This window comes from Protopterus annectens, chromosome 5.part1 (genome assembly GCF_019279795.1).
Source record: "Protopterus annectens isolate FY-2018-M chromosome 5.part1, PAN1.0, whole genome shotgun sequence".
In the NCBI taxonomy this organism is placed as follows: domain Eukaryota; kingdom Metazoa; phylum Chordata; order Ceratodontiformes; family Protopteridae; genus Protopterus; species Protopterus annectens.
In genome coordinates, this window is record NC_056736.1 from 232,560,206 (window position 1) to 232,587,846 (window position 27,641).

The following is a 27,641-nucleotide window of genomic DNA, read 5'->3' on the forward strand; positions in this document are numbered from 1 at the left end:
ATACTGCACAGTGAAAAAGTATATTATGTGACTGTCAGACAAGGTGACATAACATAGGAGAAAATGCCTTTGTGATATAACCATCCTGACATGAACAACAGAGATGACATCTATCACGGATGTTATATATAATCATGGTTGGGTGTATATTGTGAAGCTATGCAAACTGAATTGATTGAATATGACTGCAATGTCAGGAGATGTTTACAACAGGTGGGACAAAGTTACAGACTCATGGTCAACAGTAAAAGAAGCATGCACAATCATGAACAATATTAGTATAATACCACCAGTAATCTCTTGTCTCTGACACATTTGTGATTCTGAGTGATCATCGATAGTTCTGTATGATCACACTTGTATAGCTAATGTGACATGCCAGCAATCAATGATGGTAATCAAGCACACTGACCTGACACAGTAACATCTGCTGAAAGTGTTAAGAGGGTCATTGATATACCTGTTTGCAACATTACGATCAATATAGGCTAGTTGGCTGGTGTGCATGGCAGATATATATGGCAAGATCCACACTGTCATGAATGTAATCCATGCCTTTAATGTTATCAACAGCTATGTATGTACTGGGTGCATCACCAGAACAGGTATCACACATGCATCTGGTGTAACACCTTGCTGGGGGTTCCACACCATCAAACAGTAATGTTTGTGCAACAAAAAGAATACCTTGAAATGGCAAATAAGATGTGTGACAGATCACTGTGGAACAGGTGGTACATTTAAATTATACATCACTAGAAGATGTAGCGAGGTACATAATGAAGAGTGTATTGTACTCAATTATTGGTGTGATGAAGGCTGTGTCCTATGAAGGCATTATGGCCTTTGATGTGGATGTCATGCACATAGTAGTTGCGTTACATACAAGGGAATAATTACCACTGTGAACACATGCTGGTGGATGTTCCACATTGCATCTACAGCAGGAGACAAGTCACATACCAAATGGTCTGCTTATAGGATGTGATGTTTACAGTATCCTTGGGTTGTGTGGTTGTTTTCATAATGTAACAAATCCCCCCATGTTTTTGTTCCACCTCATGTGTTGCCATGGCTGTGGCAGCAATCTTTGGTGTGTGTTGATACTGTCTGTATTATACTAATATCACAACTGAAGTCAATGACTGCCTACAATCTGTAGTCCTCAATGCAGTTGTTTGGACACAGGATGTGAATGTCATTTTTGATGTCTGTTACTTAAATAATGAACAAGAAAGGGCCTTTCAAACAACCCTGATGTACAGACATGATCACTGAATCCAAGATATGTCACTTCACACATTTTAACATATTTAGATACCATGTATGTGATCCAGTGGTCTACTGGCTTAGTGATACAGGTGTTTATGTCCACATCTGACAGTGCTGAGTGAATACCTCTGTGTGGATTTGTGTCAAATGCCTTGGCTATTCAGGTTCCACAGAATGATAGTGTTGTCATCATGCATGTCTTTGATGACCTCTTCGAGGACATCTAACAAATGAAACTGATATGGATGCAGCATTAACAACTCAAACATATCTGTTGTACACAGCAGTGATATTACCAGTGTCTATTTAGAAAAGATCCATGATGACATGTTGGTCTTCCTCACAGATGAGGAGAGTTAGGATGTGTCTATACATGCATGTATCAGGTGTTGCCCCCCCACTCAGATGGAAGAAGGTTGATGTACACCCTTCTATGGGAACATATTATGTCTGAAAAGTGTGCTGAAGTACGGAACCAACCATGGCAGGTAGGTATAAATTCTGAGTCATTCCATAAGGCAACCAGTAATGTTGTCACAATCCATTGATTCTGTATGATAGGCCTGGATGAAGGTAAGAAAGTGCACAGTGCCTATCTTTTTCTGGATTAGGGTTTGGACACAATCCCCCACTCAGGTATCATTAAGAAACTCTCCCAGCTTGGGATTATCTCTTACATCACTAGATGATAAACAATTTGGCTCACTGACTGAGCACATATTTTTAAAGTTGGCAAATCAACCTCTGCCAGTAGAGCTGTCACCATTGGTGTACCCCAGGAACTTGTGCTTGTCTATTACTGTTTTGAATCTATTTCTTGACAGTCCAGGCTAAAGTATATGATCTTTGGCTTGCCACGTTTGCTGATTCTTGCATATTGGGTGCAATCACTGAGTCCAGCAAAGATGTTAACATACTACAGGAGAGTCTAACATAGACAAATAATTGGTGCCAAAGACACACAGTCTACAGATAAATGTAACATGTATCATTATTCTGGCCTTCTGCAAAGTGGAATTCCCCACTAATTACAGCATTAACAACACTCCCCCTATGCTGAAACCCATGATGCAAGACCTGAGAACACACATAGATAGCGATCTAAACTTCGACCACCAAATGTGCACAGTGACATGGAAAACTATGTCATGCACCTCAAAAGACAGGCCATTGTATCCAGATCTGACCATGATATAACAGCACTGTACTTGAAGCTCATCAGAACACTAATAGAGTATAATGGTCCTTTTTGCATGTGTCTTACCAGTCACTAGGCAGCCGGAGACACCACAGAGATTTCTCATTAAGAAAATACAGGGCCTAAAAATCATGCCATAATATATGTGAATAGATTGAAAGCCCTGTCATTGTAATATGTATCATATAGGATGAGGTGACTTGTGTCTGGCCTACAGGCCAGTCTCCGACCCTGCCCTGATGGAAATAATGCATATCCACAAATCAGCTATAGCTAATGATATCAACAGAGTCTGGTGAGAGGAAGATGGTAATAACAGTGTCCCACATGCTGGTGTAAAATGTTCTGTCTAATGTGAAGCAAGTGCACAAACACACACACACACACACACACACACACACACACACACACACACACACACACACACACACACACACACACACACACACACACACACACACTCCAGTTGAATTCTGTGAGAACAGATACCCTACCTATCTGAATACAGTGACTAGATATTTCTATATTTAAGGAAGTGCCACAGCTGAAGTCTGACTTAGATAGTGTCAGACACCACTTTATAGGTAATGACATATGCAGTGTCTGGTGGGGAGAAAATGTTAATAGCAGCATCTCACATGCTGTTGTAAAATGTGGTCTCTAATGTCTAGCAAGTGCACAAAGACACATACACCCCAGATGACTGCAGTGAGAACTGAACCCTTACCTATCTAATTACACTGACTACAGAACTCAATAATTTATGCAAGTGCCATGGCACATATCTTACTTTTTCAAGGCTGCAGGACAACTTGTAGTGGATGACATCAACACTAGATGTTGGAGAGAAGATAAAAAATGATTTAATTGATTTAATTTAATGAGTGGTGATGCATAAAATATGTGATTGAGTGTTTAGTTTTGTACTACTAATTTAATTGATTTACTTTAATGAGTAGTGATGTATAAAATATGTGATTGCATGTTTAGTTTTGTACTACATTGAAGGCTGAGTGGGCCGAGGTGCTAGAGTTAGATAAATAAAATAGTTTTATGGTCACTGGTTTGTCGTATTTTGTCATCTGCTACAATTTTTGTGAGTTATATGTTGGAGAGAAGATGTTGGGAAGCCTGCATAAAATGGATGTGTGGGCATGTGTAACTGTCAAAACATTGGCAATCCAATGTATTGGGGCAGTAAGTGATGGATACACATTTATGGTCCTCTGTCTAGGTAGACACACACATACACACACACACACACACACACACACACACACACACACACACACACACACACACATACACACTTTCCATTGACTGCCGTGAGAACAGAACCCCTACTTATCTAAGTACACCGACTTGAGAACTCAGAACTTTGTGCAAGTGCCACAGCACATCTGACTTTTACAAGGCTACAGAACAACATATGGTGGATGACATCAGCACTGAATGTTGGAGAGAAGATGTTGGGAGGCCTGCCTGAAATGAATGTGCAGGCATGTGCAAGTGTCAAAATATTGTCAATCCATGGTATTGTAGTGGTAACTTTCAATCACACAATTATGCTCATCTGGTTAGATAAATGCATATAAACACACACACACACACACACACACACACACACACACACACACACACACACACACTCTCTCTCTCACACACACACACACACACACACACACACACACACACACACACACACACACGTACATACATCCCTACCTAAGCACACTGGTTAGAGAATTCAGTACTTTATGCAAGGACCATGGCACAAATCTGACTTTTACAATGTTTCAGGACAACTTATGGTGGATGACATCAGCACTGGATGCTAGAGAAAAGATGGGATGCCTGCATGAAATGGATTTATGAGCATGTTCAACTGTCAAAATATTTCAAGTTCTGCATGCTATCTAATTGATGAGTATGTAATGTGTAGTATGTGGTGGCTGTGTTTCAATATGTAAATATACTATAAGTTACAGCTTTATAAACTATATGCAAACAGGTGTCCACATTACTACAAGTATTTGAAAATCTGAATGTGTATTGTCATTCTAAAGATGTGCATGGTATATAATACAACATTTGTTATTTAGTTATGTAGTGTAGTTGATATATTTGTGAACAAGTACTAAGAGACCAATGTTACAGTGCAAAGGGGGAGGTAACTCATGGCTGCATTATAAATATGTGGCATTTTCTTAGACAGGTCCAACATTTTTTCATGTTTTCACATGTAGTTTTGTGTCATGAAAACTAAATGAACAGTAAACAAAAGTAATATGTGCTATTCTTTAGTTTGCGTAGTCCAACAGTGAGCAGGGAGTTTGCAGGATGGATGGCAAAGTGTTTGCGCATGCGAGATACACATTTCTACTGCTTTTCCTGTTTTCACATAGTTAAGCAGTGCAAATGCAAGGCTCATTTCTAAAATTATAAGAGTTAGCACTGAGTGTATGAAATACACCAGCTGTTTAGCTGGCTCTGTAGCAGTAGGTGTAAATGCATTGACACATTCCTTTTTGACTCAGATGATATAGAGTTTGAAGCCAGATGTATGTGATACTTTAATGTAAGTAGTGATAATGCACTGAAATTATACTTTACTCTTTTTTACTTCCTTACTTTTTTATTTGACATAGAGCAGCATGATTAAGCGGCATTGCACAGAGGCAAGCACACCAGGAAAAAGCAGTACACCGTTGCTTGGCATTGGTGGGTGATGCCAAACTCTGCGCAAACATAGATGCCAAAAAGTGAAGGGCTCCATTGCTTTTTGGTACTAATGTGTGTTTTGTGTGATTCTATTTTTGACCAGATTATAGATGTTAAAATGAGGTAGATAGAAAAGTGGTGAAATTGGGGTTAAGCAGCGGGAAGAAAAAATGGAAAGTGATATAGGAATGTGCAGGAGGGAGGTAGAAAATAACCATAGCTATCCATTTCTTTAACAGTCTAAACTGAAAATATGTATAGAGTATTAGCTGAATTTGGACTGGTATCTCCACAAAGAGGGGTGAGAACAATAGAGTCATGTTGTATAACTAATTGGACCAAATCAAGTGTGTCAAGAAGGCATGTGTGCGAAATGGAGCGCTATGTATAGGATGATATTTTTTTGTGTGTGTGTGACAGGTGCCCAATTTTTTTATTTCAGTAAGACAGGATAGCTGGGTAAGGGATGCTGGTATTTCTGGTCAGGTAAGCTGGGCAGGCAAGAAAGGAAATGCAAACAAATTGACAAACAAGACAAGACAGAGGGATGGTGAGGGACACAAAAGGCTGTGGGACACTATGATTGGGATGAGGGAGGGGACAACACAAACTTATGCCCATTAAACATGGGAACAGTGAGAATCTTGTCCTCACCCAGAGGACTGTCATCACTGTCCCCTTACTCCACTTGCTGCGGGAGTGCTTGAAATCTTTTTCTTCTATGGACCATGAGGGTGAGCAGCCTCTCCATCCACCGTATGCGTACACCAATAGTAATATGCATGACCCTATACATAAACCCTGGTATTTCCTGGCAGGTGATTAAATCCCCACCTCTGTCACTACTCTCAGAGGGTACCAGAGCACCAGCTGTGGTACAGTGCTACCAGAGGATGCAGGTAGTGCAGGGGCAGCAGAGGCAGTGCTGCCAGGTTGGGTCCCAGATGTGCTGGGCATCAGTGCTGGTGCTGGTAGAACAGGGGCAGGCTGATCCACTGGGGTTGACCTACCTCACTGTGCTGTGAAGTATTCAGTAATTTGTTACAGATGGATGATATGGAGACATTTTGAAGACACATAATAGAAAATTAAAAAGAGATAAGTGCTGGGGTGAGAGAAAAAAAAGATAAAAAATCATGCCATCATATGTGACATACAATGCATTATCACAATTACACAACTATGTTATCTGAACTATTATATTTAAGTATATGTCCTAACAACTGCAAACTATAATCACTGATTGCTCAAGGAAATCCTTGTGATGTGCATATATTGCAGATATGCTTGGTCCAATTATACTGATTACAGTTAAGAGCAAGGCATTTATGCCACTTGTATACAGTTTAATTTATGCAATATCATTACTACAGACTTACAGTTGACTCCTAATGTTGGCCTGTGCTACAGACTTATGCATGCATACTTGATTTTACAGTTAGGATATGCATACTCACATTGTTATTACTGTATAGAAAATTAAACAATTTATATCTTTAACTTTTAAAGCTACAATAATAATCCTCCTGTGCTGCATACATACCACTTGCTTCCCTCAGTCTCTTCAAATGATCAGCATGAGCCTGCTTATTCAACACAATTTCAGGATTAGCTGAGAAAAGAAAAGAAAAGAAAAGTAAATAGAAGAACATTATGCATACTAATCGTGACTATTATTTAGCGTTTTATGTATTATGAATTCTCTTTTTAGTATACTTATACAGCCATGGGATGTCACTACTTTGAAACTCATCTAACCACTGGTTCAGTGTATCCCTCTTGTGCCTTTTCAGGTAATTGCAGTGGTGCCTACATTGTTCTCCAGTATGCGGGATACCAGTCACACTGGCTACTGCTTTGGCCAGACAATTCCAAGCCTCAGACTTGTACTGAGAGCCAGAATAGTTCCCATGCAGAAGCCTTTGACTGTGGTGCTTTACCAGTTCAGTTAATATTATGCACTCCTGAACACCCCACAACTATGCCATAAGTTGGGTACATTCCCCTATAATGCCAGACATGGCTATTCCCAAAAGTAGAACAATGACAAATAATGATTACCTAATTCCTGTCATCTCTTTTACTGGTAGTGCGCACACCAGAACAATGATGCCAACCGCATTTGCACAATGTTAAGCAGAGAGCAACAGTGCCAAGCAGGGAGGAAAACATTTTTTTTTTAATTTGAAGGTTAACTGACACTTGACATTAGTTTGAGGGGTGTCTGCTGCTGTAACTGTTAGGTGATTTAACTTTCCAGACGTGCTGGGAGCATAAATTCTGTGACCTGACATATGTTTGGTTTCGCTTTATACACTGATAAAATAGATTTTTTACAGTGTGGAATTCAAACTTATGCATAAGGACAATACATTTTATTGCACAGTGGTGAGTTTCCAGCTTTGCCACAGAAGTAGTGCTTCTCAGACATAAGTACAGATGACAGTTTGAGGTGTTAACCATGTATGTGTGTGACCTGACAAGGTCCTTGTATATTGATTCATTTGTGTATATGTCTTATTTAAGTGTGAAGGCCATCCAAGTGTAGATAACAGAATTATACTTACAGAAACACAGTAGACAGTATACCCTCAGTCATGCATCTTAATCTTCAAAACACAGTAGGGGTATATTATCCCTCATACATATAATTCATATCAGCTCCACTACTTATGATTATGTTTAATTTCTTAAGTGAGATTGAATGCAATGTAAAATGGAACAACAGTAAAAATGTCTGGAATTTTCAGTAGTAGAACCCAGAGCCAAGGGTATGGGGGTCATATACTTACAGCTGTTGTCACAGAATTATTGGGTGGTGCAGCAGTGCAGCAGTTATCATTGTCATCTCATAGCAAGACTTTATTGGTTCAATTCTTTTCTGGGGTGGCTTTTGTGTGGAGCCTGCATGTCCTCCCTGTGTTTGCATGGGTTTCCTCCTGGTGGTCTTGTTTCCTCACCCATTGCAAAGATGTATCTGGAGCCTTTGTCCCTGGGCATACACTGAAAATGGGCTCTGTCCCAATTGGACTTTCCCAGTAAACAAACGTTAAATAAACATTGAAATAACGCATGTTTATTTTCCTGCTCATTACTATAAACTGGACTGTCATGACAGTAAAATTATGTAGCACTTCCTGTACTAGGACCCATGGCCATGTGTATTATAGCCCTACATGTGCACCTATTGCCTTGAGAATAGTTAAATGACAGTTGCTTAATTTCCTGTTCATTCATAAGGTCTGTGTGTTAACAGCCATGCAACGCTGCTTAGCATTTTTGCCCGGTGACTAACAGAATTAATGGGATGTCTCCATTTTAAATTGTTAACTGGTTGCATCCAGTCTGCAGGTGTTAAATGTCTGCAAGTGTTAGGGAAGCTTGATAACCACCTCACAACGTTGCTTAGTGGAGTTGCATGATAAAAAGCAAACACTGCAACAATGAAACCTTCTTAACCCTTACACTGTCTATGCCCTGTCTGCAGGTGTTCTGTCGGCTTCCTGTGTGGGCCTCTAGTCCATTTTTGTGCACTGCTAAGCATCTAGCAATTGAGATAAGCATAGCTAAACCTGACATTCATTGTTTTTCTCCATTTCCCTTGTTTGTACTAATCCAGGCACCAAGCAAACACTTGCATTTAAAAATTAAAACAAAAAGAAAAACACATAAAAGGGAAAATTAGGATAAATGATTAAAATGAGATTTATTGTGGTAAACATGAAACATTTTTACACAGGCCTAGATTTGAACTCTGACTACAATGGACCTTCAAAATACAATAAAAGTGTCTTATCCCTCTTTGCCACATAAAAGCTTTGCAACAGAAAACTAAAACCACTGTGTATACAACTAACAGTACCAACAAAACATGTGAAGTTGTTTGTAAATTTATTAATTTCAGGAGTAGTGCATTGAGTGATAAAATAACCATTTCTAATGACTGCTTGCATACATGCAGCTCTGTCTTACCTCTCTGTGTTTGTTGCCCATTCTTGTCTTATCTGACCAGTAATCTCAGACATGCAGTCTCAAGGCATTCTATAGCATCAGCCTTAAAAATGTGTGGAGATATTAAATGCCAATAATTTACAATTGTCAAGACATGAAGGGGAGGTTGGATGATAATGAACAGAAACGCGTGTGTGTGTGTGTGTGTGTGTGTGTGTGTGTGTGTGTGTGTGTGTGTGTGTGTGTGTGTGTGTGTGTGTGTGTGTGTGTGTGTGTGTGTGTGTGTGTGTGTGTGTGTGTGTGTGTGTGTGTGTGTGTGCAGTAGAACTGCAAATTCAACATTTTCAGTGTGCAAGATTTTGAATTTTGCGGTTCTGAGTTTTCGTGGTTTCAAAAATTCTAGTTTATAGCTTTGAAATACTGAATTTCGATATTTCAGTATTTTGAGAATATAAAGTGAATCTGTATATATATATATATATATATATATATATATATATATATATATATATATATATATACACACACACACACACACACACACACACACACACACATTAGCAAATGCTACTTTTATCTATATGCATTTCTTACAAGTGTACTGATGGCGTAAGCATATTTTCAGGGTATTTTACTTTTTCAGATGCACGGTCTTATTAACTGTCATCACAAGTGTTAATGTTACAACTGTTTTTCTGTTCTATACTGTTAATGCCACAGAGTGTTAGCCTTTTATGATAGACCATACACACATCTAAGGAAGCGATGGCCACAGGTAGACATGACTGCAATTGCTTAAAATTGAATGTTCTGTAGTTTCAAGGACAGTTTATTTGATAGCACTTTAGCATTTCACTGATGGTTTGTTAGCAAAATGTGTTATTTGCCTGTTGTTTTGGGGGTAGGGGAGCACATTTGCATTTTACTTTGCGACAAACAAGATTTTTGCCATTGTTACTCTCCTTATTTTGGGTCCAAACTTGCTTTTTGTCTGATTGTAATATGTTACTAACACAAAATTCCCTTTTTTATATTTTAATATATTTTGACTGTTTTATGTTTTTCCAATGGGTAGTAGTGAAATACATTTAGCTTTTATGTGTTATATCTAAACAGGGCTATTATGTATGTGATACTGATATGCATTATCCTTTTTTTGTGTTTCATGTCACCTAGGACTATGGACCAAAGCATCCTAGTCACTGAACTCCCCCTTCAGTTGCCTTGAAAATGAAGTAAATGTGGAAGCATTTAGGCATCATGGTGCCTTTCTGCTTGAGAGGGGATGTGAGGACATGTCTATCTGAATGCAAATTTGGCAGCAGATAGTTGCTGTTGTGAGTGCACTATGCGGCCAGACCAAGACATACAATCAGGTGCACCACAGGGCAACGGGCATGATTTCCTCGGCCTGGAGGACAGCAGCTGCATTGGCACATGAATGGATGGCTACCAGGGGGATTGTTATAGATCCACTACTGACACCAAATGAAGAGACCTTGTCCACTGTCAAGGGTCCAGACAACTCAATGGAAAGTGCACAACAGCATGTCATTGAGGCAGTTGCTGCTGTTTCTGATAGGGCAAGAATGTTGCAGGAGGAGCTTCCAGGTAGTCTTACCTATCTCAATTGTTAAATACTTCTTCTCCAGTAAAATACTGACAGCAATACTTAAGTTTTGTTTAACATTAAATTTTTTTGTGGGGAATTGTTGTAGACTGTTACAGTTAACAACACATTCTGGTTGATTACACATTGGCTTGGCATGGAAGTGTCATCAAAGTTCTTGTAAAAGTATAAGTAATATACATATAAAGTTCAAAAAGTTTTAACCCCCTGTGTACCTTTTTATTCTGATGATGGTACCCTTGTGTTTTGTTTAAGTTCTTCTAAGAACATCCAACATAGGGAGGCTATCATCTGCACATGGTAAGCCAAACATTTTTATGTCAGCACTAATGAGCAGTTCAAAGAAATATTTAGTTTGTGATGTGGATGTCAGAACTGTTGTGTGAATTGCTGTACTGTCTGTAATAGTGACACCACTGTTAGTTTGTTAGCATATTTTGGACTATAGTAATGTAGGTATTCATTTTTTTTCCTGTGTTTGTTTCTTATTATTACAGGTGATCCTGACAGTGAAAGTGTGGGACTACTACCACCAGATGTCAGAGTATTTGCAGACTTGGATGATTATGGTGGCCAAACAGAGGCACAGTCGGGGGGGGGGGGGTGCATAAGTTAAATCTGACACTGAGGTTGACATTCAGCCATCCCCTGTAATTCCACTGGGCACAGCCAGTAGGCCTATGGCAACCCATTCCAGTGAGCCCTCAGTTATTGGATAGGTGGAGGGTGAGACACTTGATCATGGCAGTGTCGTTACTGCAGTTTCAGTGCCTGTAGATTCTGGCTGTAGCCAAAATGTGGGTGAGGAGCCATGCAGGAAGGTTGTTAGGGGTGCTTGGAGGAGGCCTGTTTTCCATCCTTTACCTGATACAAGTGTGTCTTCCTGTGCCACTCGATGTATGGTTAAGGTCACAAAGGAAGCATGGGCACATTCCAATAGATCCTCCAGAGAAATGCTTAGGGTTGTAGATGCGGCACAGGCTGGCATGCGTGATTCCCTCCACCATATTGCAAATTCAATGGATTGGATGAATGACACATTGGAATGGGCAGTGTCTTTAATGAAATGTCTGCTAGGAGGGGGACGGCATCAACTTTGGTATGGGTCAGCACATCATCTAATGTAAGTTGATGTGGCTGTGCCTGATCTCAATCTCTTAGTGTCACTACTTCCACTGATTTATCAGTTGCTGAGGTGATGACATCCAGAAGTGGCAGGCCATGGGGTTGTGATTCTGGGCATCCTTGTGAGGAGAGCTCATCCAGCAGACATCAGTCATGCTCAGGTAGTAGCAGTGCATCTGACCGCTGGTGTGGACATGCCAGTGCAACTCCTGGCAAGTTCTCATAATCAGGTACAACAACAATGAACTGCCACCTCTACCATGCATGGCTTGGACCTGTCTGACTTACTAAGATGTAGAGCTAACACAGAGATTGGCTGTGTTCCTGCAGACACTCACACACCAGTTTCACGTGGAGGGCCCATACAGACACACACAGCAGTTACATGGTTCAGCAGTGAAGCTCATTCTGTCTCGCTGGTTATTTGTTACTTTATCTGAATGTCTGTCTGCTCTTTTTCTTACTCACACACACTCGCTTACCTTTTGTGTCAGTCAAGGCTTCCTGCCCCCCCCCAAAAAAAAAAAAAAACACAACACACTATGCACATGAGGATAACTGTACCGTGTCCTTGTCTTCTATCTTTTGGATTCAGTGATACATAAGATTTGTGTCTGATGCTCAAGCTGCATAGCTGACTTAGTGCTTAGTATATCTGCATTTGTGATGTTATTTTGCTAATTGCACATTTGACATATTTTGGTCTTAAAAAGTGAGATAGTTGATAGAAACAAAGCATTTTTTGGCATCAGTATTTTTAATAATCTTATGAGGGTTGTGAAGTCTGTAACTAAAATGTGTCTCATTGCTATCTAACTTTTCTCTTTAATGATTTTCCAGTACAAAAGTATGAGGCTGAACTGAGGATATTCGGTGACCATCAGTACTTTTGAAAGATATGCAGGTGTGAATCTTTGATGCTTGAGACCTATTACTTGATAGAGGACATATGTATTCACATAAGTCTCTGCTGTCACATGTTAAAGTCATTGCTGTACAAACCACCCACCTTTTACTTATTTACATTACCAAGTAACAGCATGCAAGGATATGCCATTCATTTGTATTATTACACAATTCTGTTTAACACTCCAGTTTCAACACTTGCATTATAAATCCAGCAGTTGCTACAGTTTTAGCTGAGGGATGAATCTGTCTGATGCTAGAAGTATATAGCCATTACATGGGTAGCTAATGCTTGTGAGCATTGCCAGGCAGCAATGTTACTATATGTATGTGGATTTTGTTAATAAATTTCTTCGTTTTGGATTCATCTTGGCTCCGTTTTTTTGCATCTTTGTACTTGGAGTAGCTGAACTTGCTAGCAGTTAGAATTTGGAATTCATCTTCAGCAGTTTGACAGCGTTTATCCGAAGAATTCATTTCTGCAGTTTATTTTTTGGTTTTTGAGTTTTGTGTACATTTACTATGAATCTGTCTGATGCTAGAAGTACATAGCCATTACATGGGTAGCTAATGCTTGTGAGCATTGCCAGGCAGCAATGTTACTATATGTATGTGTATAGGATGAAGGTTTTAGCCCCTTAGTGGTGAGTGATTGTGCTATGTGTTGCCTTTAGCCAATGAAAGGTCATATTGAGCATGGCTACATCTGCCTATACCCATAGGAGCTGCTGGTTCCCCCTCTGACTCCTTACCTGAGTGTGGCTGTAGTGACCTTGCTATTCGTAGTAGGATATGTTCCCCTTCCCCTTGTTGCTCCTAATGAAGCTGCTTTCTCTGGATGAGTTTCTGAAACATGGCACAGACAGTGAAGGTTTCAGTACATGTATGTGGATTGTAGTGCAGGGCTCCCCCAGATGTATCTAGGCACCGGAACCATGACTTCAGGAGCCCAACACATGCACACTATGATATTTCTGGTTTGAGCATGTGCCTCATTATGGCACTCTTCAGTGGGTATATGTGTGCATTTCGGATGGGCATCATCAGTCACAGTTCTAGTGCATAACTTGCATCCCCCAGTAAATGACCCTGTGGGATATCACCCCTGGAAAACACCTGATACAGTTGGGTGGTGTGCTAGCTATGGGAGTCATGGTAACTGCCTGGGTTACCAGCACACACGCATTTAAGATGATTCCCTTAGTATTACACACAACTTGGTAGCTAATAGAGTGGAAGCCCTTTCTATTTATGTAGAGCCTTTCCTGTTCCCCGGGTGGTGCCTTAAATTATGTATGTGTACAGTCTATGGCACCCGGTACTTCAGGGTAGTATGCTACAGAGTAGAACTCTCCTGTATATCTGTGGCCCTGTCCTCAGGAGTACGGGGAAAATATATGTGGTCACTGGCATGTGGAGGATCATGGCTGCTGATGCCTGTGACAACCCCAGTATGTCCCCTGTTGGTTTCTGAAAGGTTTGTGTAGCTAAACTCTAAGTGTTACACATACCTTTGCCTCCACTGGTATGGTTTCCCTTCAGTTTGCCCTCAGTCTGAGTGGAGGATGACAGAGGTTGTAGAGTTCCTTCAGTGTGTCTCTATCCACCCTGTAGAGCTCTAGAACCTCCACCTCATGCAGATTGCTAAAGGTAAACAGATTCTGAAAATTCTTCTTCTTGTCTGTGGTCTATTAGCAGTAGCACTGCATAGACTTGAGCCTGTTACACACACACACATGAATTACAGCAACAGCAGCCACTAACATTGTTTCTGTGTAGATGCCTTTCCATTGCTATATTCCAGTAGGTTTTGGAATTTGCAGGGAAAACCAGCAATGAATCTTCACAGTTGCTTTATAGCTTGATGAATAGCTCCTTCATCTTGTATTGGTTGACTAGCATACAATTCAGCTACTTATGCTGTAATTAGCATACCACTGGGTATACCAAGCTCTACACACCGTGTAGAGACACTTACTGAAAACTAAACAGAGCCCTACTAAGATGAGTGCAGTTTTAGAGGCTTGTGTAGGGTTTATTGCATCTGCATCATATACTAAGGGCTTTCTACATCTTTATATAACTTTGACCCACCTTTTCTAGCCCTAACATTAGCAATATCTAGCATATCATTCATACCTAATGCACACAAAACATGAGTCACAGGACAAGCATGCTTTATCCCTATCTTTCTTTAATCTCCTTACTAAATTGCCCATTTATAAACATTGTAACATATGGTATTTCATACACTGTTTTAATAATTCTATTAAATGTATCACCTAAACTATACCTTTTAAAGTACTTCTATTATATTTATGTGATTATATGTGTCATAAGCTTTCCCTGCATTATAAATCAGTATAAGTTGTCTCTATATCACAAATCAGTATATTACTATTTCTTCCTTTTTTAATATTACTTATAATGTCATTAACAATTATTACCAAATCCTTAATGCTACTACCTTCAATACCATATATTCCTTGCATCATCACTTTTAAAATTATTTTGCCCACTCTTTTTTCCATAATGCTCATGAAAATGGTATAATTTGTATTATTATTAAGAGTTAAAGACCTTCAGTTCCAAATCTGTTTTGTCCCCTTTCTTATATATGAATTTAATACCTTTATATAGTCTGTGTTATTAATAGCTTACTCAATTCCAAATGTCATAACTTTTATAATAATCGTGTTTCCATCTTATAGTTCTTTTTAAAATCCATACCCTAGCTGTTCTGGGCCAAGTTCACTCTTCCTTTTGATGCTCTGCAAAACTCTTTTATATTCTTATAAGCAAATGTTATGCATGGCTCTTTATTCAGATATCTGTTTTTTTAACTTTCCATTCATCTCTTTCCTCAAGCCAGCTTTTTTTCATACAATTCCTTCATATATTTTCTACTTCACTCATAAATTCTTATATCATACAAATGTCTCCATCTTCTGTTTTAGACATATCTTGCTCACTTTTTATTCTTTAACCTCAAAAGGTGATACTTTTGTGCTTCCCCCTTGCAATAAATACTTCTGTTTATTTAAAAGTGACATTTTTGCCTTCATATGTATACATTATTTCCTTTTCTTTCAACTCTTTTTAATTTCTCATTACTACCTATCAAATCATCATGTCTTGCAAACAAATCTGCATATCAACACTGTCAACATCCTTAATTTTATAATTTTCTACTAATTTGGACATACTTATTTAGATTTTTCCTATAGACTTTCTTAAATTGCAGTTAAGGTCTCCAATGTCAATTATGTCTACATTAGTGTTGATAAACCCTTTAATCTCTTCAAATAATAATTATTTTTTCTTAATTTGCATAGACAACTATATCATCATATGATATAACTATTGTTTTGTATATCTTATTACTCTTTTACATCACACACTACAAACCTTCCTTGTTGAATTACAATAAAATCTGTAACATTCATTTCAAGCTTTCTTATCATAACAATTCCCAAAAACAAATCTTTAACAAAACTCTATATTTCATTTCCCCAGACACCTTCTGTTTGTTATTTCTGTATTTTGATAAGTGATACAACATTAAACAAACATATTATGTTAACACATTTACCTCTTGAATCATGCAATAGCACATAATCTATGCTTTTCCCTTACTAAGCAATTAACATTTAGTTGAGGCACTTCTTAATATAATCCTTTCCCTTGTTTGCATTTTTTCTGCAGCAATTTTGTTATTTTTCCACACCATTTTCTCAATTGTACCCATCTCTACATTTTCTTCCGCTTACCCTTCACCATATTTATGAATTACATTTTCAGATTGGTTAACCACTTTCACATTAAATTCTCATACCACCTCCATCTTATTTTCAACTTCTCTTTATGTCTCATCATTTAATAATTCAGTCCCTTTTTTCTCACTTTCTGAGAGTACATCACTATCTTTTTTCAGGAATTCCTTATATCTCAATTAGTTGTATATTTTCATAAACAAACCAAAAATGTTTTTTATTAACACATTTCCCTGATTGTATCATACAGTCTTTTACCCCATGACCAGCTACTCACATTGGTAATATCGACCCGTAGGGCATTAATTTATGAAATGATTATCTAAGCCTTGCTAAAAACATGTTTTGGGCTGTCCCCAATATCTTAACATTCTTTATTTCCCATTTATTATAACAGAGTTTGGCGGGTGCAAAACATTTCCATCCCTTAAAGTTTAAACGTACCATGATTTCCCATCCCCTTATCCACAGTTTCATCTCATCAAATCTTTTTTTTTTTAATTTTTTATACAATCTTATACTTTTCATCAAAAAAAAGTTTTATATAACTGTGCATAATATTAGCTGTTCTAAATTACAATTTTAATTTCCTTTTGTGTATACTTTCAGTTTCTTTTTCCAAAAATGATTATATGGCGTGAAAGAGCATTTAGTATCAAATAAAGTTGTGAACTGCTCAGCTTTTTCAAAACATTCAAAAGTTACTTTGCAAAAACATTAATTTCAAATGTGAATGAATACTATCTCATCTTCAGAAACAAAACCCAAAGCAGTAATTATATTGCCCCAATCAAAATAGAGCATGATTGCTTCCCTACTCTCAGTTTCTATTCTTATGACTTTTTTTATTAAATGTTTTTGATAGTTTACTATTAAAATGCTGTACAGCAGTTATGCAAAACCTGCAAGGTCAAAATCATTGTTCCATGTTTCTGTGACATCGATCTGTAAATGTTCAAATCCACAATCGTGAATGCTAGTGTGCATTCGCTCATATGAGGTCAACGTTCTGATTGGAAATCACACTACACGGTAGTGCAATCTCAGAGTTTCAATGTATAATAAGTAGGGGGTGTGGGTGGTGCAGGGGGTTTGATTGCATTGCAGGGGGCTTGCCCCCTGGAAAATGTTGGTAGGAAATCACTGGAAGGCAAGGTATGTTGGGTAATGTTCATAATATCGAATTTTGAATTATCCAGATTACCACTTTCATTGTTTGGATTAAATAACATTTTAATTTTCGACTTTTTTTTTCTTTTTTTTCGAGTAAGTCATTACTCAAACAAATGTGTTTCTACATTTTGATAATAAACTGTTTTTGATACTAGATCTGTTTTTAAAGCTTTTCATGGTAACAGCAGCACAGCAAATATGACATTGAACAGATAACCTGTCACTTGTTTTTAAATGTATCTCAGTCCCTTCTATTCTTCATCTTCTTGTCTCTCATTTGTTTCATTTCTCATTTTGCACCTTTCCACTCCATCAGTGACACTATCCATACTTACATCTGAACATCATATAGGAAGCACTTAGACACTATCTCTGATCAGTATACTGCCAGCTGATCTGCTGATTCTATGTCATTCATCATCTGAGATAATACCTAATTTTCTAGTCCTCATTTTTGAATTTCTATTATGATAATGTACTGTACTCAACTTTGTCCACCATTCTGTCCATATCATTCATAAAATTACTTTCCTTCTCTCATATGACCTTAAATTCATCTCTGGGTCTCTCATATGTAGTGCATGCTCTCTTGCACACAGCATCACTTCCTCTATGCTTCTCTTTTCCATTCTCACCCTACTGGGTACCTGATCATAAAAGGAAAAGGAGAATTCCCCTGTACCCTGGCCACATTTCCCCTAGTAGTATAAAATACCACCTCAGGTCTCTTCTGAAAAGAGTCCCTAAGTCTAGTGGGACTAAGCAGGTCAACAAAAACATAAAACATAAATAAATACCTAAACAATACTCGAGTCTTAAATGGACCTTATAACTAAATAAGTGTTCAGGAAACAAATATTTTACCAGCAGAGTATAGTATAGATATTTCAAAGCCTTTTTTTTTTACCAGGAATTCTACTGGGGAAATAATGTCTTTCCATAAAACCTTTTATCCTAGGCAATCCAAATGTCTAAGTAGATAAAATCTTTCACCAGCAACTCTCATTTTAGGTACTTTGGGTCTCAGCTACTAGGGCTACTACTAGCAGTAACAAACACCAGCATAGTCATCTCAGAGGTAATTGCTTTTGCCTTGCTCTGTCTCTCCTATCAACAAAATGCTTCACACTCCTCAGAAATCTCATTCAGCTACTTCTTCCACACATCAGTTTTCTTGGCCATAAAAAGGTGTAGGTATAGTTCTATAAACTGGGTTGCAGACATCTAAATTAAAATGGACAAGCCCCTATTTCCTTGCTTGTGTGTGTGTGTGTGTGTGTGTGTGTGTGTGTGTGTGTGTGTGTGTGTGTGTGTGTGTGTGTGTGTGTGTGTGTGTGTGTGTGTGTGTGTGTGTGTGTATTTTTCCATACTGTAAGTTCTATTCTCCCTTTCTAATTGATTCTCCATTTAGCCCTATTTCAGTGCTGGCTTATTAAATGTCCTTATTTATAGATTGTTGACCTTATTTGTTAGGCATCGTCCTTGTGGAGCCACAATGCTTTGTAACAGTATGCAGATGAGTTGGTACTATTATACTCAATTATGACTTCCCAGTCTTTTTACAACTGCTTCATAAGGATTTAATTAAACTGTAGCAATGGTATCATGCACACAATTTCTGTAAAAATTTACCAGATATAAAAGGGTTGTTTTTTCATTTCTGATCTATTTAGTTTAATATCCACAGTGACTATAATTTTATCATCAGATGGGTTATCTGCTACTTTAGTGTTGTTCTTTAATAATCAGTTATAGTCTAGTGCTCACTTTGATTTCTGGAAAGACATCTTCATTATGCTAGTTTAATTGTTTAAGGCTTAATGCTGCTGTTCTCAGAAGGCACAAAGGATTTTGTGCTCCAATCATTGTTAACTTATGTGCTCAAGGCACAGCTGTAAAAAAAAAACATCACCTCAAGAGTGAAGCCTCACAGCTAAATATTGACATCTGTGTTGAGAATATATAATGAGCTGGGGTATGATAAGAAAGACTTGGGTCATAATTTTTGTAGTGAATTAAATTTTACCTGCATCCACAGACTACAAAACATTATAGATGAAGGGTCTTACCATTAAATGTTTAACAACTTTAAACACTGTCACACCCCACTGCCACACAGACAGCAGCCCTGCAGAAAAGTGGCAGGAAGTAGATACAGTTTTATAACCTTTTAATACTTCACTGAAGGAAATGCATACCACATCTTACAGATGAGTGTGCTTCCTGCTTCTCTTCTTAGGTGGTTGATGACCACTATTAACCATCTAACACAAGAATACAGCTTAACAGCCTCCTGTTTTTCTTCAATTTTAGACCATAATCACCACAATCTGTGTACTACAGAAACCTCATATGAGCAATTTTTGTTGTCATCCCTGTTTGGCTACTATTAAATATTATTTATTTCTAATTATATACAGATTCTCATAACTGAATGTTGTTTTATTTATCATTCATTTCTTAGATTTATGTACAAAGTATCTAATAAAATATGATGTTGCCTATTTTCTTCATCTGGAGCACTGTATTTAAGTGATAGGATTAAACAAGAATTACCCTAGACATCTTCTAAATTGTAACATTAATTTGCTTAAACACCCTGTTGTTAAAAAGAAATTACTTGTTCTTGTTAGTTTTCCTTGTTTGCATTATTCCAGTTGATAAGAAAAAAATAAATCTCGATCCTGTTCAAGTATTATAATTATTGTATTGATTAAGTGTTTATGTTTATATTAGTTTGCTTTTGAAGAGATCATTGAAGGATTCATATCTGATACTTTTTTATGAATTTTGTGTTTTATGCTAATTGTTAACATGAAAATAAGATTTGTCTATTGTTTAAAATGATAAATAATATTAAATTAATTTAACTGAATCTAAAGGAATTTTTTACACCTCAGTTAATGCTTCTGAAAAGGTAATGTAGAGACACCTGTATTGAGTCATTATTAGCAATTCAGCCTGCACTGCACACTATTGTTGTACAGGATTTTCCTTAAGCCTAGGTTTGTAGAATTACTTCTGTGTCCCTGTGCAAACACTTTAGCAATAACAATAATTGTAAGGGGGTGTTTGCTGAGTCCCAGGCTTGAAATATCAGACCATGACAGACTATATTGATACTTTATAATGAAGTTCTACTCCAAGGCTCTATGAAGCCACTTCTGGATAAAGTTTACCAATGTTCTTCTTTCCACTCTGTCTGGCAAGCTAAAACTGCATAATAGTTTAATCTGCCATATTTTTCACTGGTTTAATAGAAGGACATTTTTTCAAATAAAATTCTTCTTGCCACTCTCCTTCTATTACATGATTAAATATCTCTAAAATGCTATCATCCAGGACCTTGGTTTTAGTTCCAAAATCATTCATTCCTAAGCATAAACCTACAGATTGGTGTTTGCTGAATTTCTTTCCAACAACATTGGTAGATTTTTCACTACAGTTTTTCTAAGGGAAGACTAATACATCTTATGTCATTATTTCAGAGCAAAGTCAACACCATAATGAAACATCTCATCCATGATCCACTTTTCTGAGATATCAGTCATAGCTAGATGATAATTCTGAGCAATGAGAGCTCTGAAGTTGGCATTTATTTTCTTATCTAAGAGTATTGAAATAAGCAGTTGGATTCCAATTATTCTTCACTTCACAAAGGCTATAGAATATGACTGAAGTATAGCTCAATTTGATATAGGGAAACTGTTATATTTTATTTAATGGATTGTTTCTCACGCAAATACCGGTTATTACAGAAATAGAACATTCTCAAGGCTCTTTTGCTTTAGACTACTCTGTTCTGCTCATTTCAATCAAAGTTATATGCACATCTTATAATAATGAGGAAGTGCAAGATATTTTTTGAGAGGTGACTTTGTTTAAATGCATCAACAAATCCAAAAGAGCAAAATAACTGCCCTGATCTTAATGGCCCATTGTTTATGAAGGCAGAGAGCATCTGCCATTCCTGATTGCTTTTGTGAAGAGGAACAGGAAGTAGCTTCAGAGTTTATAAATCTAAAATCTTTTACATCGCATTGGATTTTAACACTAAACACCCAATGTAATGCATAATTTAAATTCTAAGTATCAAAACACTGCAAAGTTAGTGAAAAACTGGAAAAAAAGGAGAATGCAGTTAGTTTTTCTGTTGGTATTCCGAGTACCTCTTGTCAATTGCATACAACTAAGTGATGACAAAGAAATGTGGTCTAACTTAATGTTTGTTATCTTGGATGAGAAGCACATTGCATAAATTATGATAATCAGTCTCTCACTGCTAAGTAATATTCTGCCAGATATAAATAATTTGCATATATTACCTCTGCAACTCTTACAAAATATTACAGAGAAAATGTTAATGTATGGCTTCATTTCCTCATATAGCTGCTATTAAATATTTGCAAATTCTTAAATAATGATTAAAACAAATCCTGAGGCATTGTTGCTTATTCACTGTACACTGACTTATGTAATGCACCACATAAGAGAACTGTTTTCAACCTGGAAATATAACTGTATGTGTATAATTATCAGCCACTGCATCCATTTCAGAAATGTGAAAGAGTGGCTGTTCCATTGGTATAGATTTATGAAGCCCACTGACATATACTGATAATGCCCTGTCTATTATCAAAGTAATATGTATTCAGTTAGGGTCTCAGGCAACTGTTGGAGTTGGAAGAAAGAGAAAGGAATGAAAAGTCATTGTCTGTACAGCTATTTCAAAGGGAAAGGGAAAGAGATGATGCCTCAGTGTGTGTATGACACTTCTGTGTAGCTTTGACAGAGACTGAGGCTCAAAAGGTGTGCCAGACTGGATGATGGCCATAACTGGTGGCATCATTGGCCTAAGACTGATGACAGTGGTGGTCCTAAGGCCACACCTCATTTGGAAGGTAGCAACTGTTTGAAAACTCTTTCTGTGATTCCTAATCCTTTAAAATAAATTAATTATATGTGACATTCTGTGAAATTAAAGTTTGCACTTTTCTTTACTGTCTTGTGATGGTGGAGTTGATATATATATAAGTTGGAGGGTGTGTGGAATCATCCATGAGCAGATGTGCATGGGTGGCTTGGATCCCTAGAAAAAAAATTTTTTCAGGTTCAGAGAAAAAGGCTTTCAATTAATTTGTTTCGTAATATTAGGGCTCACAGAAATATTACCCATTGACTCATCACAAACTTACCCCAGTACCCACTCAGCCTACGTAAAGTGACACTGGCATGTACAAGTGAATGAATTAGGACCACGTCCCATACAAGCCGGTCCCCTTTGATAAACAATGATGGCTTTCCAAGCTCAATCATGATACACTGGAGATCCACATCACCGGGGTGAGATGTTGTGATCCTCAGCCCTATGGAATTACAGTGAGGTAAAACCCTCACAATAGTGCCCTTGTGGTGAAAGAAATAAGGCTCAAAGGGAGGCATGATGCAGCAATACACCATGAAGAGTGCAAGAGATTAATCTGTTAAGGAATAAAAAAAAAAACACCAAGAATGTTGTCCTTCTGCTTCTCTGTGTCTGATCTTTTTCTCATCTTGGTTATGTGATGCATTGTATGTCATATTATTAATATAGTAAAGCTATCATGTTAATAGTTAAACTTTTCTGGTGAAAATATTTATAACAATGAATGTCATAGTATGCTGCATGCCTTGTCTTGACTTGAACTTAACTCTGAAATATGTAATATTTTTCAGCTACATTAATATCAAGAGCATTAGAGAAATAAGAAAGAGTGTAAGAAATGATTTGTAAGGTATGAACAAATGAGCAGAGAGGTGGCAGCTGAGGTTCACTTCAAACAATAGTGTAGCTATCATTCTAAGACTTTTGGATTAAGCACTTGGGCTTCAGACCAGTTGTTTTACATTAGGAAGGTTTGTGGCCTGCACTGTGGTGGCAGGACAGGTAGTTTACATCCTTCTAAGTTGGGAACTGCTGATTGAGGGCTCAGTGTCTGTTATTTTAAAAGTGTATTAGTCCTGGTTTAAGCACTTGGGCTTCAGGCCAGTTATTTTACATTAAGAAGGTTCGTGGTCTGCACTCTTGTGGGAGGAGAGGCTGGACTCTGCCCTTCTGAGCTGGGAATTTCTGGTTAAAGGCTTATAGTGCCTGCATATTTCAACTGTTTCTTACTGAAATTGGTACACCTTGTTTGCTGTAGCATAGACTAGATCCTGGCCTGCTGAATCTAGCTTTGTTTGTATGCTTGTTGTTTGTTTGCTTGTTATTTCAATGAAATGCTAATACCACCTAAAACACGGCTTTTCAGCGCTTCTGTGGATCCCTAGTGATATCTGCATTGCTTACTGTACTTATTTCCTTGTTTCACTTAAAAGAAAGTTACTGTTTGTTGTTTTTGCATTTACGTTACCTGTAACACATTGCATTTAAGTTACCTGGCACTTGCTCACTAAAGCAATTATATATGTCAGCACTAAAAAATTAAAAGCACTACACCCTCACAAACTCCCCTTGAGTACCTTGTTCCCCATTGGCACATTTTTTTCAATTATAAAGGAATTCCCAATACTATTCTAGCATGTCCAAAGGTCAGTTGTCAATCTCCTCTCCGGTCCAGCTGGTGAATCTGGGAATCTTGAGGCAATGTTACAACTGCCTCATGTACACAGACAGCCCTCTCCTCATCCCAACAACTTCCAACACATGTGAGAGATGCATCCATATAGCCAAACTGGAGGCTAAGCTCTCTCAACTCAGTACTGGCGTAACCAGTCAGGAGGAGAAGGAAACCACACTCACTACAATTCCAGTCTCACATAGACCTACCACGACAGCAAACCAAACACATAAACACACAAAAACATACTCGGAGGCTCTAAATAAAAATCTACCTAAGCAGCAGAGACCTCCAAAGCAGACACCCAAGCAACTGCTACCCCAAAACAAAACACGTGCAACATATAGCTCACAAAGCCAGTATGCCAAACAGTCACAGCCCTTAAGGCTAAACAACACACCTGATACACTTGTAATAGGTGACTCTATCGTCAGGCACACCGACGTCCCGCTCACCAGGCTGAACAAGGAGATGGTCACGATGAGCTGGCTGTCGGGCGCTAGGATCCACCACATAACACAAGCACTCAGGTCACTCCAAGGCAAGTACAAATATGACTCAGTCATTGTCCATGCTGGTGGGAATGACCTGAGATGTACCTCCCTGGACTACATGAAAAGAGATATAGAGGAGCTCTCTGAGCATGTGGCCCAGGCTGGTATGACCCTGACCTTGAGTAGCATCTTACCCTCACCAAGAATGATGCCACAGTATGAAGACAAGATGATCAATTTCAACAATTGGCTTAAGTATTGGTGTCATTCAAAGTGGATCCAATGCCTATCTGCCTAGGATGACATGCTCAACAGGCCACGATGCTTCGCTAGGGATGGCTTGCACCTGTCACCCCTGGGCTTTTGGATATTGGCAAAGGCTCTTGCTACCCCCATAGTGCCTTTTTTAGGTAAGGCTCAAAAGACAAACCCACCTCCATAGGTATCACAAGGGATAAGACACTAAGAGTAATGCTACTCAACGCCAGAAGTCTAAACCTCAAGATGCATGCACTCGAAACTCTCCTTAGCATGGAGAACATCGATATCTGAGCAGTAACAGAAACCTGGTTCAAGGTTCCCGAGAGCACACCAGCACTACCAGGTTATACCTCATACCATGCTTTTTGGCCCCAAAACTTGGACCGAACCACAAAAGGAGGGGGAGTATCAATATTCATCAAAGATACCCACACCTCCAGGTTGGTGGCACAGCTCGAAGCATCAGAGACTATCCATGTGCAACTAACAGTGGGTAAAACTGCCTTCCAGTTTATTGCCTGCTACAGACCACCCTCCCAAACCCAGGAACCCCACTCAGCCTTCCTGAGAACACTGGAAAATATGAAGGTCTCTCCAAACACCATTATATTGGGTGACTTCAACTACCCAAACATAGACTGGGAGCATTACTCTAGCTCCAACACCCTAGCCCAAAGGTTCCTAGAATTTATAAACTCAAATGCTATGGAACAACTTGTTACCACTCCCACAAGAGGGGAAAACATACTGGCCCTGATCATCACCAACATGGGGACTCTATGCTCCAGACCAGAAGTGTATCCCTCACTGGTAAGATCAGACCATAACTAATCTCACTGGATATTTGCATCCCAACCCCACCTCCTGCCCAGACAACCACAGTGAAAAACTTCTCTAAAGCAAATTTCACACTCCTCAAAACTGAGGTGGAATCCTTCAAAGCCCCTGGGCCTGTGGAAAATATGGCCCAGACCGCAGAATCCTTTATAAATGCATTCTATGAACACCTTCAGGAATGCATGGATCATGCAATCCCAAATAAAACCAAGACCCAATCCTCCAAAGGCAGACGTCCTGTCTGGTGGACCTCAGCCATAAACAAACTATACAATAGAAGGAGGAAGCTACTAAATGATAGAGCAAAATCCCAAAAGGGAAGGCATCTCTGATCAGTATTAGCAAAAAACTACGGGCACTCATAAAATCGTCTAAGGCCAGCTTCGAGAGAAAAATTGCACAGGACACTGAGGATAATCACAAGGCTTTCTTTAGTTATGTTAGGAACCTGGGTGGGAATTCCCAGATATGCTCAGAATTAGTCCAAAATGACAAAAAATACACCGAACCCACAGACATTGCCAACATCCTAGCTGACAGGTTCAGTGCAAACTTCTCTCCCCCCCCACCAAAAGGGCAAATATCTATCCCAGCAGAGTGCTGCCTCCCTGACATCTCAGATGCTCAGGTAAGAACCGCCCTCTACAAAGCAAACAACACAGCATCAATGGGACCAGACAGTGTCCCGGGCTGCGTCCTACATGAACTCCAAGAAGAGCTAAACCCAAACATAAAACTACTGTTCAATCTCAGCCTTACTACAGGATATGTACCCAAAGAGTGGCATACAGCAACAGTGGTCCCTCTCCATAAAGGTGGTGCCTCAACGGATCCTGGAAACTATCGCCCCATAAGCCTGACTAGCTTGGTCTGCAAAGCTATGGAAAGGATCATCATGGACCTCATAAATAAAGATATTGGGGACCTACAGACACTGGATCCTACCCAGTTCGGCTTTGTTAAGGGCAGATCCTGCCTCTTAAACCTGGTTGATTTATTTGAAACAGTCACCAAGGCCATTGACGAGGGGAAGGTGGTCCACATAGCCTACCTGGACCTTGCAAAAGCCTTTGATACAATACCCCACTCGGGCATTATAGATAAGCTCACCAGCTTAAATATAAACCCCTATGTCACTAGATGGGTTGCAAACTGGCTCAAGGACAGAACCCACATGGTTAGAATTGCTGGAGCCATGTCAGACTCCAAACCAGTTACAAGTGGCATCCCGCAAGGCTCAGTCCTGGGACCTCTCTTGTTCAGTATATATTTCTCTGAGGTACAGGCCAACACGGAAGGACTGTGGCTGACCAAGTTCGCAGATGACTGCAAACTGGCCACCATAATCGACTCTCCAGCCGACACAAGCATTCTCCAAAAGGGCCTCATAGAAACAGACAACTGGTGCCAGAGCCATGGCCTCAAGCTAAACGCCAAAAAGTGTATAGTCATCCCCTTTGGCAAAAACAAAGTGCCCACAAATTACCACATAGGTAGTAATCCATTAAGTACAGAAGAAGTAATTAGGGACCTGGGGACCCAAGTTGATAGCAGTCTCTCATTTGACAACCACATGGTCAAAGTGGTTAGAAAAACATTTTATATAGCCCACCTAATCATGAAGGGATTCACATCTAGATCAGGGGAGGTCATCGTGCCTCTTTACTCATCCCTCATCAGGCCCATAATTGAGTACAATGC